Consider the following 18347-nt stretch of genomic DNA (forward strand, 5'->3'; position numbering starts at 1 on the left):
GTATTCCCCCAAAAAGTGTCTTCTTTCAAACTTTTTTAAAGAGCTGTCCCTTTCCTCTCCTCTCCTTCGCTGTGTGTCTTTGAATACACACTCTCCTAACACATACACTGGTTAGGGTTAGGGTTAGTGTGATAAAAAGGCACGTTTCAGAGTGGCCTTTTATTGTGGCCAGCCTAAGGCACACCTGTGCAATAACCATGCTGTCTAATCAGCATCTTGATATGCCACACCTGTGAGGTGGATGGATTATCTCGGCAAAGGAGAAGTGCTCACTATCACAGATTTTTTCAGATTTGTGAACAATATTTGAGAGAAATGGTTATTTTGTGTTTATAGAAAATGTTTTAGATCTTTGAGTTCATCTCGTGAAAAATGGGAGCAAAAACAAAAGTGTTGCGTTTATATTTTTGTTCAGTGTGTGTATCAGTTTCAGATGGTGTTATGTTGTTATAGTTGTCTACTTATCTATTATATTTTCTTATGTAAAATATAGCAGTAAAACAAGATTTTTCAAACGATTACTGCAGGCTATGAATATAAATTAACTTTGTGTGTGCAAAATGTTTCACTAGAAGCCCGTCAGTCCAACGATCATCCAGTCATTGAGTGCAGCAGCACGTCAGGCTGTTGCACGAAGAAAGTAATCCAGCTGTGGTTCCAGCCCTCAGATATAAGGCAGCAAGGCCAGAGGCTGCACAACCGGACTTTCGGTCTCCACACTCGGCCTTTCGGCATCCCTCCCTGAGTCCAAATCCATTATTGCCGTTAACTTAACTTCAGGGTTGCTCCAACAGAATAACTGTTGGCTGATGCGAGTAGCTAGACACTGCTCGATCCAAAAAGGGAAACCTTAATCTGAAAAAGGAAATATGGGAAAGAACAATTTACGAGTTTCATCCCATGAATGTATAAAGAGAACTGGCTACAGTGTTGAATACATGGCCTGGTTCATTCCTTTAAAAGTTCCTCAGTGAAGCCAAACTTGCCTTAATCTCGATTTCCCAAATTTGGATCTGGGCTGATAGAGCATGCCAATTGCATTTTACTCAAGCCCCGCCTACAATCTGCTTTGTCACATCCAGTGTCAGCTCAGTTAAATGAATGGAGAGGCAGACTTTAAGAACGTAGTTTTATATTGGGTTGTTGATTTAGCTAAAAAACAACAACTATACGCTGATTGTAAGGAGTCTCTTCTCCAATGTAATTCAAATGGAAAAGGTATTTTTGGGCCCGATGACATCATGTAAATGACACTGAAGTTGTAATACCAACGTTTGGCCACTACAAAAAATAGTTCCATTGTCCGTCTCACTTCCAGATGGTTTGATTGGAAAGAAGTTCACTATTTGAACATAATAAAAGTGTTTCTAATATGCTACTGCACAAATCAATCTATGACTTTACTGCCCGTTCCTCACTCATTCATGTACAATACAGTGGTTGAGAATAACAAAATCAAATATGTTCACCATTAACCAAAAACATTACAAAACATGTTTTTTTAGCATATTAATGCACAACACTGCAAATTGCCAAAAAGAGTCAATAATGGCTTTAGGTGTGTTCAATTAATATTTCCAGCTGAAAGCACATCGTTTAGATAGGATATTTAATTGGAAGCCCAAAGGATTATCTGCTAGTGCTTCACGCCCTAGAGTCTAACATGTATCATCTAGTTTCACCAAATCCCAAGATATCAACAGAAACAAAAGTAAGGTGTACAATTTTAATTCCCTTAAATGACAAACTCTCTCTCGACATGACGGTAACATTTGAAGTGTGAGGTCGCCAGCCTCAGCCTGCTAAGCCAACAACCTTATCGACACAGATGATGGCAGGGGAGATAAAGTGATGGCCTTGATATAGATTAAAGTTATAAACGTGCTGTTGATGACAACCTTGAAACTTGAAGACTCGGATAGTTTCAACACTGACCTGAGAGACCTCATATACCACAGCAATGCATAGCGAAATGCCTGACACTCTTCTCTCATCAACATCTTCCTCCGAAAATCTTATTGAACAAATCTTCTTTCCACCTATGCTGCCTTTTGCCTTCTCTCTTTCTCATTGGTATTTCCTCTCTACCGAGGCATCATTCCTCTTTGTGAGTACGGACAGGTCAATCAGTCTTCTGTCCTTCAAGTCTCTTGGTATCTCTGTACAGGCCCTGCAGAAACGACTGTTCCTTTACATCTAAATAATCGAATGATATACGTCTACACTGCAATAATGCCTGATCTTGCCGAGACTTACTACCTTATAGCTAGCTATACATTCTTGAACTGAGCTTCTTTTGAGAAGATACGATAATTATTTATTGTCTGATCAAGTTTCAAATTGCTCTTGCATCACAACAGCAACGTCAAACAAGGACACATTAAGATCCATGATACAAAGAAAACAAACATTTAACATAACCTGACGATCCCTGAAGAGAGACAAGCTCAAAGACCCTCTATCGTACATTCGAGCTGGGTTTATTTAATGTTAGGAATGATTGGTTCACAAAGGAGTGCTTCAGTACTTTATGAACTCACAGGACCCTGTATCTCTAACAATTAATAATCACCGTTCAGATCTTGGTTAAAGAATGGGCTTGTGTAAGATAACGAATATTTGACTTCACCATTCTTAGTTGGTTAGCAAAGCTTAACATTTGGTGGAGACTGATCGGTAACAACTGTTTTCAGAATCACATAGATGCCTTAATGTGTTGCAGAAAGAACAGAAAGTGGCTTCTTCTGCTCTAGCATAGGGCGATTGTTCACACATGTGGGACACTTACACAGAAACAGACAGCAGACCAAATTGGATTGGAAATCCCATTAGCAGGCGAATCATTCCTCTCCTCTCCTGTCTCATTTTAGTTGTAAAGTATCATGTCACCCTATCTATCTATCTATCCATCTATCCATCTATCTATCCATCTATCTATCCATCTATCTATCTATCAATCTATATATATCGTTCTATCTATCTATCAATCTATCTATCTATCCATCTCTCTATCTATCTATCTATCTATCTCTCTATCTATCTATCTATCTATCTATCTATCTATCTATCTATCTATCCATCTATCTATCTATCCATCTCTCTATCTATCTATCTATCTATCTCTCTATCTATCTATCTATCTATCTATCTCTCTATCTATCCATCTATCTATCTATCCATCTCTCTATCTATCTATCTATCTATCTATCTCTCTATCTATCTATCTCTCTATCTATCTATCTCTCTCTATCTATCTATCTATCTATCTATCTATCTATCTATCTATCTATCGTTCTATCATCTATCTATCTATCAATCTATCTATCTATCTATCCATCTATCCATCTATATATTGTTCTATCTATCTATCTATCAATCTATCTATCTATCCATCTCTCTATCTATCTATCCATCTATCTATCACAGTATCTATCGTTCTATCTATATATCTATCAATCTATCTATCTATCTATCTATCTATCTATCTATCTATCTATCTATCTATCTATCTATCTATCTATCTATCTATCTATCTATCTATCTATCTATCTATCTATCTACAGTATCTAGCTAGCTAGCTACGTCCCACTCCTTGCTCAGCACCTGTCCTCTTTTCCATTTGTCTTCTTTTCCCTGCCTCTTTATTTTTCCATCCATCTCCGCCTTTGGTGTTTCCCTCCCTATTCTTAATCCACTCGTTTTATTTCACACTGCATTTTCAGTGTGAGATAGACAGATGGAAAAATAATTGCTGAGACAGAGGAATATAATAGTGCTCGTGGAGGACGAAGATGATGATGGCATATAACAGCTTTTATGTCTTTGCCTGTCTCTCTCATAGACTAGTGTGTCATGATACATTTTGAAAACACATATTGAGATATCAGATATTTAAATATTCCTTCCACTGCCTTCAGTTGTTTTCACAGATTGTACGGTCCCTGCATTAGCTGACACAACACATATAGTTGATTTGTTGATGGTGTAATGTAAAGTGTTTTATTTCCTCTCAGTATTGGCATACTACAGTAAAGCATCCCCAAATGGCCCACGACATTATTTACGTACAAGCACCAGATCAAATTCTTAGAGCACAGTCTTAAATTGAAATGCCTTTCGCCTGAAACTACCTTGTTATTGGTCCTGTGGGATGCACTCATACTGAAGTTATTCTCTACTCCTAATGCAACTGTTTTCTTTATTGTGTCTTTTCTCCCTCAATCATGTCTCTGTCCATCAAGTCCACCACTATGCATAAACTACGAAACACGAATGCTGCTTTCAACTAAATAAATCAAGAGCACTGACTTGTTTTTAATGCGACTACCTTGTAAAGAAACGAGAAGATGCTGATGTTTAGAGAAAGCCTTTCTGATGGCTGTGTGAAGACACAGTCCTTGCACCGTGGTTAGGACAAGTGTGACGACCCCTGCCTTGTTATGAAGTCAAAGACCTACATGTCAGTTCTCATCATACGCTATTTAGGCATTTAGCAAATGTTCTTCTCCAGCAACTCAAGTCTGCTTGCTGAAGTAATGTGTGTAAAGCAGATCTCTCTATGCACTCACAGACAGAGTGCATTGGTACATCAATTCAAATTCAATCTAGCCATTAGCTTAAAGGCCCAGAGTTTAGTGTTTAGCATATCTATTAGCAGAAATGGAATATAAAGTTCATGTCTTTGTTTGCATTAGTGTATAATCATCTGTAACTAAGAACGTTTGTGTTGGCTAAGAATGGGCCCTTCATATCTACATAGGGAACTATTTTGCACTGTCATGTTTCTACAGTAGCCCAGAACGAACAAACTGACTCTATAAAGTGCCTTTTGCATCTCGACGTATCATGAAGACAACTCGAGTTTCTGAACACAGTTAAAGGACAGTGGTAACGCCAGTTGACTCCTGAACTTCATTGCTCCTAAAATAGTATTATAGTAAGGACGGTGCCTGTGTCACAATCTTATGAAGGACCCAAATGCAGCACTCGAGAAACCACGGAGTATTGGTAATGTACTTTATTGGTAATAATACCAGAGCAGAGGAATACCGGATGATGTACAAGCAAACAAACCGGAGGACAGCGGGCAGAAGGTGAGTCAGGGCCGGGCAGAGGGTCAGGGAGCAGGCGAGGCGGTCAGCGTAGGTACAGGCAGGGCCAGACAGCAGGCAAGGCAGGATAGTCCAAGGACAGGCAGGTCGGGGACAGGCAGGGTCGGAACCGGGTAGGCAATCTGATGACAAACGCGTGAAAGACTAGCATGAAGGCAAAGTATGATCTGGCAACGGGTGTGTGTCTGGTGAGGGTTTAAATACTCACAGTGAAGCTAATGGGTGCAGAAGAGAGAGTGAGCAAAAACGTGGGTGTGGTTAACAGGTGAGACAGGTGAATGGAAAACTACTGGTGAAAGATGGAGCAGACTGTGACAGCCTGAGCTAAGTGAAGGTCCTGAAAGTTTCTACACTGTTTCCATTGTTTGGTATTCGGTTTGTTACTTACATTTTGAAGAGAGGGGTGAGTGGAAGGGTATTCAGTTGGTTGAAACCTGAAACCCCAACACTAGATGTGTCCAAAATACCTCTCACTCTCCCTATGACAGTCTTTCAACTTTGCTACCACAAGCTATGACGTTAGCTCACGAAGATGTACACAAATCCCAGTCATATCCTCCTCTCATTGACCAAACGATATTGGGGTCTTCTTGCCTCCCAAAAATAGCGAAGCCACTTTTTAAGTGTTGTTTCATCCAAAAATGATGGCTGGAAACACACTTTCTGTGTGTCTCTCTTTCTCTTGATGCTTTTCTTAAAATAGGTCCCCAATGTGTCTGCATTAAGGTGGCTTACCTGGACTCAGGTTCAAAGGCATCTTGTTCTCTCTCCTGTCGTTTCTTATCCGCATCAATCCCTCTCTCTTTCTTCCCTCTCTCTTTCTTCCCTCTCTGGAATATGTCTTATCTTCCAAGTTCATCATAAGAATACATTTCCTTTTTTAAAATGTACGGGATGTATTGTAAATGTAATGTTATGGTTCACCTAAAACCTGTGTTGGAAAAAGTTAGACCAGAAGTTGTATGACAAATTAAAAAAGGACTATGAGAAAGCGTAAATGAATTACAGATCAGTCACAAGACTCACATGCATGGAAGTCTAAATAAGAAAAATAAATAGCTTATCATTTACATTTCTCAACTTCATGTTTGTTCAGCAACGCAAATACTTGATTACTAACAGACTGAAGTGAAATACCCTCGGGAGGATTACAGAGTGAGCCGAGCTTGTTTGCGAGATTAATAATAGATGGTTTGATGGTGACTAATACGAAAGCCCCAGTGGTAAATAACTCACACTGTAAATGAACCAATGGGGAATGATGTAATGTTCTGCATTAACAAGCCAGTCAGTCAGCACACAACTAATTCATCCATCCATCTGAAACAATATCAGACAAACACTTAGAAGTCCAATAAGTTTTCATACTAGCCGAACATCTTCTTAGTGATGATGATTAAGGTATCATCGAATAATAGGTTGATCACTAAAACCTAGACATGTTTAACCCAAGATAAGTTTGATTAATAAACATGCGATTTGATAAGAGAAACATATATATTCTTCAGGGTTTCCATTTTTCCTCCAGAAGCAGCCGTTGGTGGTTTTCTTGTCACGCATAGCTATGCAGGCGTTGGAGGAGATAACATTTTACCCGTGATGTGAATTTTATCTTGTCGTTTTTCACTTTCTCCTCTATACCCTCCACCCCTGTCCATGGCTCATCTAACATTGACATTCCCTGGTGAGATCCATCGTCAACCTCTAGCCCTTCACTGACCCCATGCGTCACTTCTTAGTTTTCACGTCTGCATTTCTCTTTTAATCTTTCCATTGTCATCAGTTTTAATATATCCTCTTTCATCCTTTGCCTCTATTTCCCTCCCAGTTTGGCTTCTCTTGTCACTTTTCCATTCCCTCCTTTCCTCTAAGCCCCTTGTCCGCCCAAAGAGAACTGCTCATAGCAATTGGGCGCATCATGGGATAAAGACTGCAGACATTTTTACTCAAAGAAGGGGATATTGAAAGGAGTTTCCCAAGGGCAAGGCAAGGTAAGTTTATATAGCATATTTCATAGCAATCCAAAGTGCTTTACAAAAAAAAAACATCCAAGGTATTAGTGCAACAGAAACACATTGTAAAATGACCCAAGAGAATACAAATAAAACAGCTAGAATAGAATAAAATACAGTGCAGAGTGAGATATGAATAGCTATTTGATTTATTAGAAGGCAGCAGCTAAAAGAAAAGCCTTGATTTAAACGAAGTAAGAGAAAATGGATAGAAAGAGCTCTTGACTGAACCATATGAGAGATTAAAGGGGAAGCGGAAGGTGTGTGAATTGTATTGGGAGTGATATCCCCGTGCAGGGATGCCAAAGGGAATAAAGAGCAAAGGACGGATAGACACAAAGAGAACGAGAGAGAGTCAAAGGCAAGTTTCATCGAGCTATTCAGATCAACCCTTGGGGATTGTAACCGAAATAACTTCTATGAGCCTTTTCTGAGGTTTGTGGTCCAGACTGTTGAGAGAACCATTAAAAAACCACAGGCTTTGTCAGTAAAGGCTTCACTCCAAGTATTTGTTTAAATGACTCGTCTTGTCTGGTGAGGACAGTCCTTGGCATTCTACGAAACATTTCATGATTGAGTCTCAAAGATAATAAATCACTGCTATTGTCCAAGTGATTCTGGCTTTAAAAAAATTATCCAACATCAATAAAACGTCTATTATAAAAGTGATAGATATCTAATGAATTAAATAACTTTGCCATTAAGTAGCCAGAGGAGAGAATTCATGTGTGTGGGCAATGTGTGTTTGTAGGGTTAGGGTTAGGTTAGGGAAAAGCGTAGGGCTCCGGAGGATAGGGGTTAGGGGTTAGGGTTAGCTGGCTCTCGGTAGCTGGGAGTGTTTAAAGAAGCATTTAAAAAAACTCCATAACAATCTAAATAGCCCTACAAAGACCTTGAAAAAACCCTTTAAAAGCGTTGTAAAAGCTCTATTAAAACAAGACTGTGGTAAAAGACTGGTTAAAAAGTGCAGAACGGGGCTGGGCCGCGGGACGGCGGCAGAGTATGTTTAAAAGCAGATCTCCCCAACCCAGGGTCTCTGGAAGGGGGCGTGCATGTGTTTCTGTGTGTGTGTGTGTGTTGTGTGTGTGTGTGTGTGTGTGTGTGTGTGTGTGTGTGTGTGTGTGTGTGTGTGTGTGTGTGTGTGTGTGGCCTAGCATTACTATACTTGTGGGGACCTAAATCTGTTTACACAGTCACGTGTGGGGACTCGCCTCCCTTATGGGGACAAAATGGAGGTCCCCATGAGGGGAATCATTAATTTTAGGGTGAAGACTTGGTTAGGTTTAGGTTTAGGTTTAGGATTAGGATTAGGGTTAGGGTTAGGTTAAGGTTAAGGGTTAGGGTTAGGCATGTGTTGGGTATGGTTAAGGTTAGGATAAGTCTCCAGGAAATGTAATGTCCCCTGAAGTGATGTATACATGGTATGTGTGTGTGTGTGTGTGTGTGTGTGTGTGTGTGTGTGTGTGTGTGTGTGTGTGTGTGTGTGTGTGTGTGTGTGTGTGTGTGTGTGTGTGTGTGTGTGTGTGTGTGTGTGTGTGTGTGTGTGTGTGGTGTGTGTGTGTGTGTGTGTGTGGAGCTCGTCACTATAGAATCAGTAAAATACCTTAAATGAGAGGGGGATCTAAAATGGTTGATTAAAAGTGACTCTAGCTCTGTTAGTTCAAACCATGCGTAATACAATTAAAAGTGAAAGTACAAGCATTAAAACACAAGTGCAATAATAAAATAAGTGCAATTAAAACTATCCCCTGAACAATTCAAAATAAACAATATATAAGAGTGTTATAATTAAGATAAGATTAATAATAAGAATGATAATAAAAAAGGAAGGGGGGCACACCGGGTTAGGAAAATAGTATAAAAATGAACTAGATGTCACAGAAATAAAAACCACTAAGATCAAGGTCGGGTAAGTTAAAAAGATTCCTCATAGGAAAGGTGTTTGAGTTGCTCTGTTTATTTAAAAAGGTGGCAGGTCGGTGAAGATGTTCTCTCGGCGGCTGGTTTTACTGGCCTCCAGATAATAAGATAAATAAAATAATTAAAAATAATAATAAATAGAAGGATCCCTCCTCATGTGGCTTTGATTACAATAAAAGGTAAATGCATGCACAGATATACATAAAAGGGATAACACATGTAATAAGTAATACAAAAATATAAGAAATAAATATAAACACCATTAAAATAAATAAGATAATGCTAAGAAAATGCGTTAAAAATGGAGCACACTAGTAAAAAAGGCCAGATGAGGAGGATCACTAAAATGTATTTGTTTCGAAAGGAATATAAAAATCTGTGCTTTAGTAAAATGCGTGGAGGGTGGATTCAAACAGGCTGACGCAGGAGGAGGTTAAAAACACCGATCTGGGGTTAGGGTGATGGTGTTGAAGCATAGAGAGGTTGTACCCAATAAAACCAGAGCAGTGTCATTGGATTGACAATATTCATCATATCTGAAATAATGAGCATTATAATCAACACAGACAAAGGAAATGGTAAAGCCTGTCATTTATTAATCCAAAGGTTTTCAAGTTGGTACATTTAGTCTGTTCCCTTTCATATGACAGTTGGAAGGAGGCGTGTAATGTGGATGGGTTACAAGATGGACGTTCATACTGTATAGTAGCCATAGGGTAGTTTTTAAATCTGTACACATCAAATCCATTCCTCCCAAGAACACTTGTTTATGGCTTTCACGTAGAGCAGCCCTTAAGTCCCGTATCTCCCTCTCCCTCTCCTCTCCAATGCTTCCTAAAGGTCACGGTAAAAGGTTATGCGGTAAAGCCACCGGTGGAAACAGCTGATGTTCGCCCTGATCTATAATCACTTCAAGTGAGCCGAGGGGAGTATTCCTTGTAAGAGAGTGCTGCACTGTCCCGGGGGAATGTATAGCGTGGCAGAGCGTTTTATTGGTAAGGTTAGCGATGCAGAGCGCTGGGGCCCACTGCAGATTCTTCCTCTGCAGAGTCACTGAGCTCTGCTAGAGGATCATGGAGTTGTTCTGGATCTCTGCGCAACTTAATCTAGCCATTGATTTCACATTATACCCACACCTAAAGCCCACAACCTTTTCTCTTGAATTCAACCCTTGAGACAAAATAAGCAAAATGGAAGCAAACTTTAAGATTATCAAGAATTATTATGTCCTTTTATTTTCCTGTGTAACACATCTATCGCCAAAGAGTACATCATTACTTACCAAGTACATTACCCCAGTTAGGTAAATGTTGTGTTAAAAAGTCTGCACTAACAACTAGTTCCAATGTTAGCTTGATTTGCTAAACAAAAATCAAACCTGCAGTGCGGTAACTTACACTGAAAAAACTGAACCGTTGACTTTAATTAAATGCACTAAGACTAAGTCAACACATTTCACAAAACTGCATTAGGTATTTGAAAGCAATAATATCAGGTAAATAGGTTTAACTTTAACTTGATATTATTGCTTTCCACTAACCTAATACAGGTATGTGAAATGTGTTGACTTAGTGCATCTAATTAAAGTCAACATTTCAGTTTTTTCAGTGTACAGTAGTTATAGTAGTTGTAGTAGTAGCGGTATTACTTGAAAGCTTGATGTAACACGTGTTACTCCTGGTGTGCCAGTGCGGAAAGTGGCTAAAAAACCCACCAAAGACCTAGACTTTGATTTAATGTGAAATACAGAGAGCACTCCCTGATGGCGAGAGGCTTAATGTGAACTTGAATGTAATAAATGTTCGTTTATATGTAAGAGTTAGGCCATGCCTTTCAAGACTGGAAATCTTGCCAGTAACTGACAATTGCACTCACGTTTTTGATTTGAATAATAAGGCAAAAAAGGCTTTATTTAAATACCATACGATTAGGGTATGGTAAAAATAATTGATCACTGATAATGCTGATTGCCTTAAAGAAAGCCATGCGAGATGAGAATTAAAAGTGATAATTAAAAGTTTAACAGAAGAGCGAGACAGAGGGAGACAAAGAGAACGTTAAGGGGAGAGATCAGCTCATTGGGGATTGGAGGACAGAGCGAGGCCCCTTGGGTGGGATCAAATAAAATGGAGAAATTAAATGGACAGAAGGAGTAAGGGGGGCGTGTTAGAGGAAGGGAGGGGCGAGGAAGGTTGAACTTAAGAAAAGAAGTGTGGCTGGTGTGAGAGGTGGAGATTGATGATTATTAATAGTAATGTTTGATTAGTGTAAGTGCAGTCAGGAAAGCGATATGGGCAGCCTAACATCACTGACCCCGCGCTGAATTGGGCGCCCATTTTTCATCCTAAAATAGTTGGAGAGGGCATGTATAAAACAGAAAGTGGTGAGCCTCTCATCTTTTACTGGACGTCCCTCTTGAACCTTTCTCCCAAGTCAACATCAGTCATCCAGTAACCAGGTAAGGGGAAGAAATGATATGAGATGGTGTGAAGTCTTTCTCAAAGTAAGAGACAGATGTCACACAGATCACAAGTTGTTAGATGTTTTCTTTTGACAAATCCAGGTTTTTACAAGACACATATGGACAGCAGACATCACAGTAGTTCTTGATGTTACTTTGCGATCAAATGAAGTGATAGATCAAACAAATTGGGGAGGTGATTGATAGACAAACGTGTGAAGAAATGTAATTTGCCCTCTTTTACAGGCTCCGTTTAAAGATTAGATTTAGATACAGAGACAGTATATCAGCTAGGTAATTACTTTCTGATAGCAACGGTTTGCTGCCAAAAAAAGAGGCCATTTTGTTCCAGTGCTTGCTTGCGATATCCGTCAAGGTCACATTTTTAATTACATCTAATAGATTGAATACAGTCTCCACCCATGCTCCAGGGTAACTTAGCTTTGTTAAAATGCTGATGCAGGGAAAGCTCCTCTTGAGAATTCATTTCCTTTTCCTTCAGATTCTACGTCTGATCACAGCGATTATTTATGTTGTACATGTACTCATACAGCAGCTGCATTATACAGCCTGTCATTAATATTCAAAGTCACTACGACACTTAAGTGTATGCAGTCTCAGTTAATTAATGAAGAGGACGCATAATATTATGTTTGTGTGTCAATGATGAAATATAGGCTTTCTCAACACTGTTGCTTTTAATGGCAGATTAAAGGGAATTTACATATTTTAATTTGTTTGGTAATATTGTATGCAAATATTCATCGAGTCTGGAAGCTTACGATTGCTTTCATTGCATGGGCTATGTGTTTTCCAAAGTCATCTCATTAGTTTGCGACCTTATTGGTGATAAATCTTTGTGGTACCACATACACTATTTTAGGTGGGAGTGTGTAACCATGGCAAGGATTGGTGCATATACATTCGCAGACATTTCTTTATATCACTTTATGTATACAGGTTATAACTATTACATGGATCACCATTACACTTGTTAACACATTCATGTTCTCCAGAGGGTTAATCGTAATGCATTTTGATGAACAAATGACAATAAAAGCCTTGAATCTTGAACACACAATTTTAGTCTAGTCATCTTGAGGTTGACAGTTTTTCTGTTGAAATATCTAGATAAATATTTGATGAATAATAATACAATTTCTTATAGAACTTCATGTTCCCCTGAGGATGAACTACTACAGTATACATGTGTTGATTCTGCCTTTTACTTTGGTGCAATAACCTGGGTAACATTTGTATGTGTACAGTACATTGGTTTATGATCGAATAGCTTAAAAGCTAATGGGTTAGGGTTAGAAAATAGAATTGAGCTAATATGCTACACACACACACACACACACACACACACACACACACACACTATTTTTGTTTCCAAGCTGTAAATATGTGGTGACGCTGTCCTGTCCTGTAACTGCCAGAAGATTAGCTGGCGTACAGTGGTGATAAGAGCCAAATGATCCCCAGGCAGCTGTACTACTTGTATTAAAACAAATCCTGTGTGTGTGTGTGTGTGTGTGTGTGTGTGTGTGTGTGTGTGTGTGTGTGTGTGTGTGTGTGTGTGTGTGTGTGTGTGTGTGTGTGTGTGTGTGTGTGTGACGGCGGCAGAGTATGTTTAAAAGCAGATCTCCCCAACCCAGGGTCTCTGGAAGGGGGCGTGCATGTGTTTCTGTGTGTGTGTGTGTGTGTGTGCGCAATGTGTGTGTGTGTGTGTGTGTGTATGTGTGTGTGTGTGTGTGTGTGTGTGTGTGTGTGTGTGTGTGTGTGTGTGCGTGTGTGTGTGTGTGTGTGTGTGTGAATGTGTGTGTGTGTGTGTGTGTATGTGTGTGTGTGTGTGTGTGTGTGTGTGGCCTAGCATTACTATACTTGTGGGGACCTAAATCTGTTTACACAGTCACGTGTGGGGACTCGCCTCCCTTATGGGGACAAATTGGAGGTCCCCATAAGGGGAATCATTAATTTTAGGGTGAAGACTTGGTTAGGATTAGGATTAGGGTAAGGGTAAGGGTTAGGGTTAGAGTTAGGCATGGGTTGGTTATGGTTAAGGTTAGGATAAGTCTCCATGAAATGCATGTAAGTCAATGTAATGTCCCCTGAAGTGATGTATACATGGTATGTGTGTGTGTGTGTGTGTGTGTGTGTGTGTGTGTGTGTGGTGTGTGTGTGTGTGTGTGTGTGTGTGTGTGTGTGTGTGTGTGTGTGTGTGTGTGTGTGTGTGTGTGGTATTTGCTGCAGTGAGGTTTCTTTGCTTGCTGCTTTCCTGAGAACAGCTCATCCAAACAACTTCACACTTGACACTTTCTTGGGTTCTCCATCTGAATAACGGTTGTGGAGTCATTTGAAGGACAGATAGACAATCCTTCCATTTTAGTTAGATAAACAGCATGCTTGCTTTATCAGCAGCTCTATACTATCACTAGACAAAGTCATTCACCCTGAATAAGTGCTTTGGCTACATTCCGCCATCAATCGCTGGTTAATTCAGAAAAATTGTCTTTATGGGAACTGGACAAAAAAAAGTGATACAACTTTTCATCCCACGTGAATATACTTTGAGTCAGATCCTTAAAACGCAATATGTCAGGGTGTCACTGTCAAGACTTTACTATAATGCTTTTATCTTTGAGGTATTTTAATATCGTCAATTCAAATGTTGGATAACATTAGAACAATTGGGGGTTTCTTCATCTGACCATTAGTTAATAGGCATTTATGCTCATCCTTACCTGTAGGTCTGTGAAACTGAACAATATTTTACCGTCTGTTAACGTTGTTTTTAATTGTTTTATCTTTCACTTCTCACTACCTGGTACGGGTGCAAACTTCCCATGGAGACAACACAATTATAATAACTTGAAGCCATTTCATATTTATTGACTGTTAAGTGTTTGGGTAGTCAGTCCGTCTGTCTATCCCACTCTCGCGAATGTGATACGTTAAGAGAACATCTTAAGGAGAACATTTCTTAAACATTTGGCACAAATGTCCACTTTGACACAAGGATGAACTGATTTGTTGGTCAAAGATCAAGGTCACTGTGGTATTACGTCTGTCATATTTTCATGAACATGATATCTCTGGAAGACCTTGATGGAATGGCACAAGTACTTGGTCTCAAGGATGAACTGAACTTTGTGGTCGAATGTCAAAGGTCAATGCCACTGTGACACAACAAAAAACATATTGTTGGATGCAGTTTAAGAACGGATGTACATGCAACCCTAAGCTTGTACTACTAGTTTTGTGAAGTGTGTCTAGTAGTAACCAAAGAGTCATACAGCCATTCATTACGAAATAAATCCCAATACTCAGTCTAAACTCAAAACAGCATAAAGCCCACTCACAATATTGCTCATTACCTTTAAGTCCACAAACTGCATGCAAGGATACTTAGAAGTCACATGTGTCTGCATTACATTCCCCCTCTTTTCCCCTTGTCTCTGCTATTTACAGAGTCTCACGCAAACATACGCACAACAGTCAAGGCAACATAAGGGGCTCGGGTTTCTTGAAGTGTAAGTACATTCTTCTTATAATCCCTCAGCCTCTTCGCCCTAGTCTGCTTGGCAACCTCTGTACAAACATATTCACACCACCATGCAGCTGTCACAGAAGACTGGGTACTTGGCAGCCCCACAGCACGGTTCGGTTTCCTACACCTAAAGAGACTGTCAGGGTGACGGGACTTCCCACAAAGGGAACCCCAGTTCACACCTTGTTTTATTTAAAGGACTCACATGTTGACGGGAGATAGGCCATCGGTATACCAAAGAACCTTTGAAATAAACGATTTATCTGACATATTGTTCCCTTACTCCACTTTTTTCATAGAGTATGAAGCACATACTGACTCTTCTACTCCTCTATTTAAGTTCCATTACAATAACGTTGGACATATCAGATAACCAAATGGTCAATATCAGAAGATCCAGAGCTCAAACTGAAGCTTTGTTTACATCTTTTTGAAGGCAGTATATTTTCCCTAAAATGTTGATTTCTTGCGAATTAAACACAAAGTGGACAACACACCTGACAAAGTCTGCCAGTGAGTTAAAGAGCAAAGTAAATAGAGAGGGCATAAAGTCAAATTCAAGTCGCAAAGATGGTTGTTGAAGACTAAGGCAACAGCTACACAATGATTCCTGCAGTTCAGTACAGATAACCTTGGTGGAGTTCAGATTAATACTACAGATAGGGATTTTACATCTAATTTTGTAATAAAAAGTGACCAATAACCCCCCTTCAAAATCAATAAAATTGACACATTTTTAACACAACCGGCAGTTAAAAGAAAAGTGGAAAAGCCCACGGCATGCCTTTCAGCTATAATGCCCAAATCAACAAAGTATGATGAGGCACACATCTCCCTTGACATCTAACGTGTTCGTTGCGGAGATCTCTCTCTCTCTCTCTCTCTCTCTCTCTCTCTCTCTCTCTCTCTCTCTCTCTCTTCTCTCTCTCTCTCTGTGTCTTCTCTCTCTCTCTCTCTCTTCTCTCTCGCTCTCTCTCTCTCTCTCTCTCTCTCTCTCTCTCTCTCTCTCTCTCTCTCTCTCTCTCTCTCTCTCTCTCGTCTTTGTGGGGGGCGGGGCCTCACAGACTCGCTGCAGCGCCGTGTACACAGAGATCCGCCGGTGGAGAACATAGCGTTCAAAAGTGACAATCTAATCTACAGAGCTCGATGTGGTCAATGCTCGTTTGCCATAAGTATTTTCGCGGAAACACGAGCTATCTGTCCATCAGCTGGCCAAAAGGCATCATATTCATACGGAGAAATGCACCGTTTTCAACTTCCTTAACTCAGAGTTCTGTTGCCCCAATTATGTGTAAGGTAAGGTGGGAGAAGTACTCAGATCAAGTACTTAAGTAAATGTAGTACACTGCCTTTGGACTGTAGAGGTGCAGAATTACAAAGAAGCAAAAGTGGAAATACTTAAGTACCTCAATATAAGTACAGTACTTGAGTACATCTACTTACTACCACCACTACAGGTAGGCTTATTTTATTTGTGCTAGCAGCCCATAATCCACACTATACATAAAATTAATCAATGTGAATTCTGTTATTAATTTGTTTAGTTTTCCCCCTAAAAAATAACAAAAATAATATACAAATACTGTTAAAATACCGGATCGATAAAACATATTTGTAATTGTTTCAATTAGGCCTCATTATTTCACAGTGGCACGTAGGATCATCTGCCAATACAAGCACTTTTGTTCATGTTCAATCTATAATAAAATATAAAATTATAGTGTCTTTTATGTCTTGTTATTATGAGCAGAGAAAATGTAATGTTGTACAACTATATACAATTAATTCTACCCATCTCGGTGGGAACCGGATTAGGGGGGGCTCGAAAATATTTCCAATTACACAAGGGGGGCCTGACTGAAAAATGTTGGGAACCGCTGGTCTAGGTGAACAGAAGAATGGTTTTATATCAATGAAAACATCGCTCTATAACAGCTGGTTGTGTAATAAGTTGATAATAATGTCAGTGTTGTCTTTCCAACTAGTTTACCAGCACTAAAACACATTTAGTGCTGGTTTCACTATTTGACAGATATATTACAAGGCATTTGATATAGTACTGATTCTCTGATTAACAATCTGCAAAGACACCACTTTTCAGTACTTTGGTCTTTGTAGACTTTCCTTTAAATAACCCAATGTGGCTTACTTGATACAGTTCTACTGACTGAGATATCTCGGTAAATCAATCTTATCCTCCTCATTTCACGGTGAATTGTTTCTTCTCCCCCGCGGAAATCTTTGTGGTAAAGGTCACGGAAGGAGGTTGTGCTTTTATAATGATAAAAGATTGGATGTGTGGCCACACAAGTTAAGCAGTGTTCAGTATTGATCTGTGTGCAGCAGTATGTTACTGAACCAGATAACACTATACCTCGCAAGGAGCTCATACATCACTGAAGCCGAGCGTGACACCAAAGGAACAAATCCATGAACTACGTCCAAACTGTGGTTAACACGATTTATCTGTTAGTAGTTTATAAATAAAAACACTTCTAGCCTCGTAATGGATTTCATGTTATTTTCATATCCATTGAGATTTTTACCATTTTCAATGTAATGTCTTAATCTGTTTCACTTTAATTAATGTCCAACAAATGATTTTTCCCATTATGGAGGACCTCTCGAGCCAGTATCTGATGATTTCCCCACACTGTTAATACAATTTCACGCCTATTTAGAATGGAACCCACATGAATAATAATGTTTTATTGTGGCTATTAGCTTCAAATGCAGCCAAAGAAACAACTGAGGCAGACTATGAAGCAGATAATATTACAATCGTTGGATTGCTTGTGGCATGATGCACCAAAGCCCTATAGCATGAGTAACTGAGGTAAATGTACAGGCAACCCGTACTGTATTTCCAGTGTTAAGGACACTGTGACGATATTGCCCAGCTCAGCATTATCCAGGGAACACAGTGATGATCACGGTCCAAGGATGATGGCAATACACCACCATTACTGTGACCTTTCTATGAGACATTTCAATCATCCCTGCTTGGCATTAGAGATTAAAGGTTAAAAGACGTTTGATAAATTATACAGTAATATACAGCAAAGTGCCCCAACAAACACAAAGGTGTAAGTGTGCTTGTGTCCAGGAGCTCTGGGGCTCACTGCAGGTAGTAATCTAACCTTGGAGCGTTGCTGTTTATCGTAAGTTCTCCTTCACAGGATCCCATATCCTTGAAAAGCCAGAACACATTTCACAAAATCGGCGTTTTAGTGTTTGTGGCTCTGGGGATGTCTGTCAGTGCACCACCTCGTTTCACACTAACATATCTCAAG

The 18347-nt window shown here is 39.6% G+C and overlaps 1 protein-coding gene across 4 annotated transcripts in view; it reads left to right on the forward strand.

Moving 5' to 3' along the window:
- The window catches only part of pvalb6 (parvalbumin 6), a 61365-nt gene that overhangs the window by 35608 nt on the left and 7410 nt on the right, over positions 1–18347 (forward strand). The window contains exon 1 of one of the 4 annotated variants that reach the window (XM_034200009.1): positions 11456–11501. The exons of the other annotated variants lie outside the window; for them this stretch is intronic. The gene's annotated coding sequence lies outside the window, so the exon portion shown is untranslated. Of the gene's footprint in view, positions 1–11455; positions 11502–18347 lie in introns of those variants that run through there. 4 annotated transcript variants of the gene reach the window in all.

This window comes from Gymnodraco acuticeps, unplaced genomic scaffold, assembly GCF_902827175.1.
Source record: "Gymnodraco acuticeps unplaced genomic scaffold, fGymAcu1.1, whole genome shotgun sequence".
Taxonomy (NCBI): Eukaryota; Metazoa; Chordata; class Actinopteri; order Perciformes; family Bathydraconidae; genus Gymnodraco; species Gymnodraco acuticeps.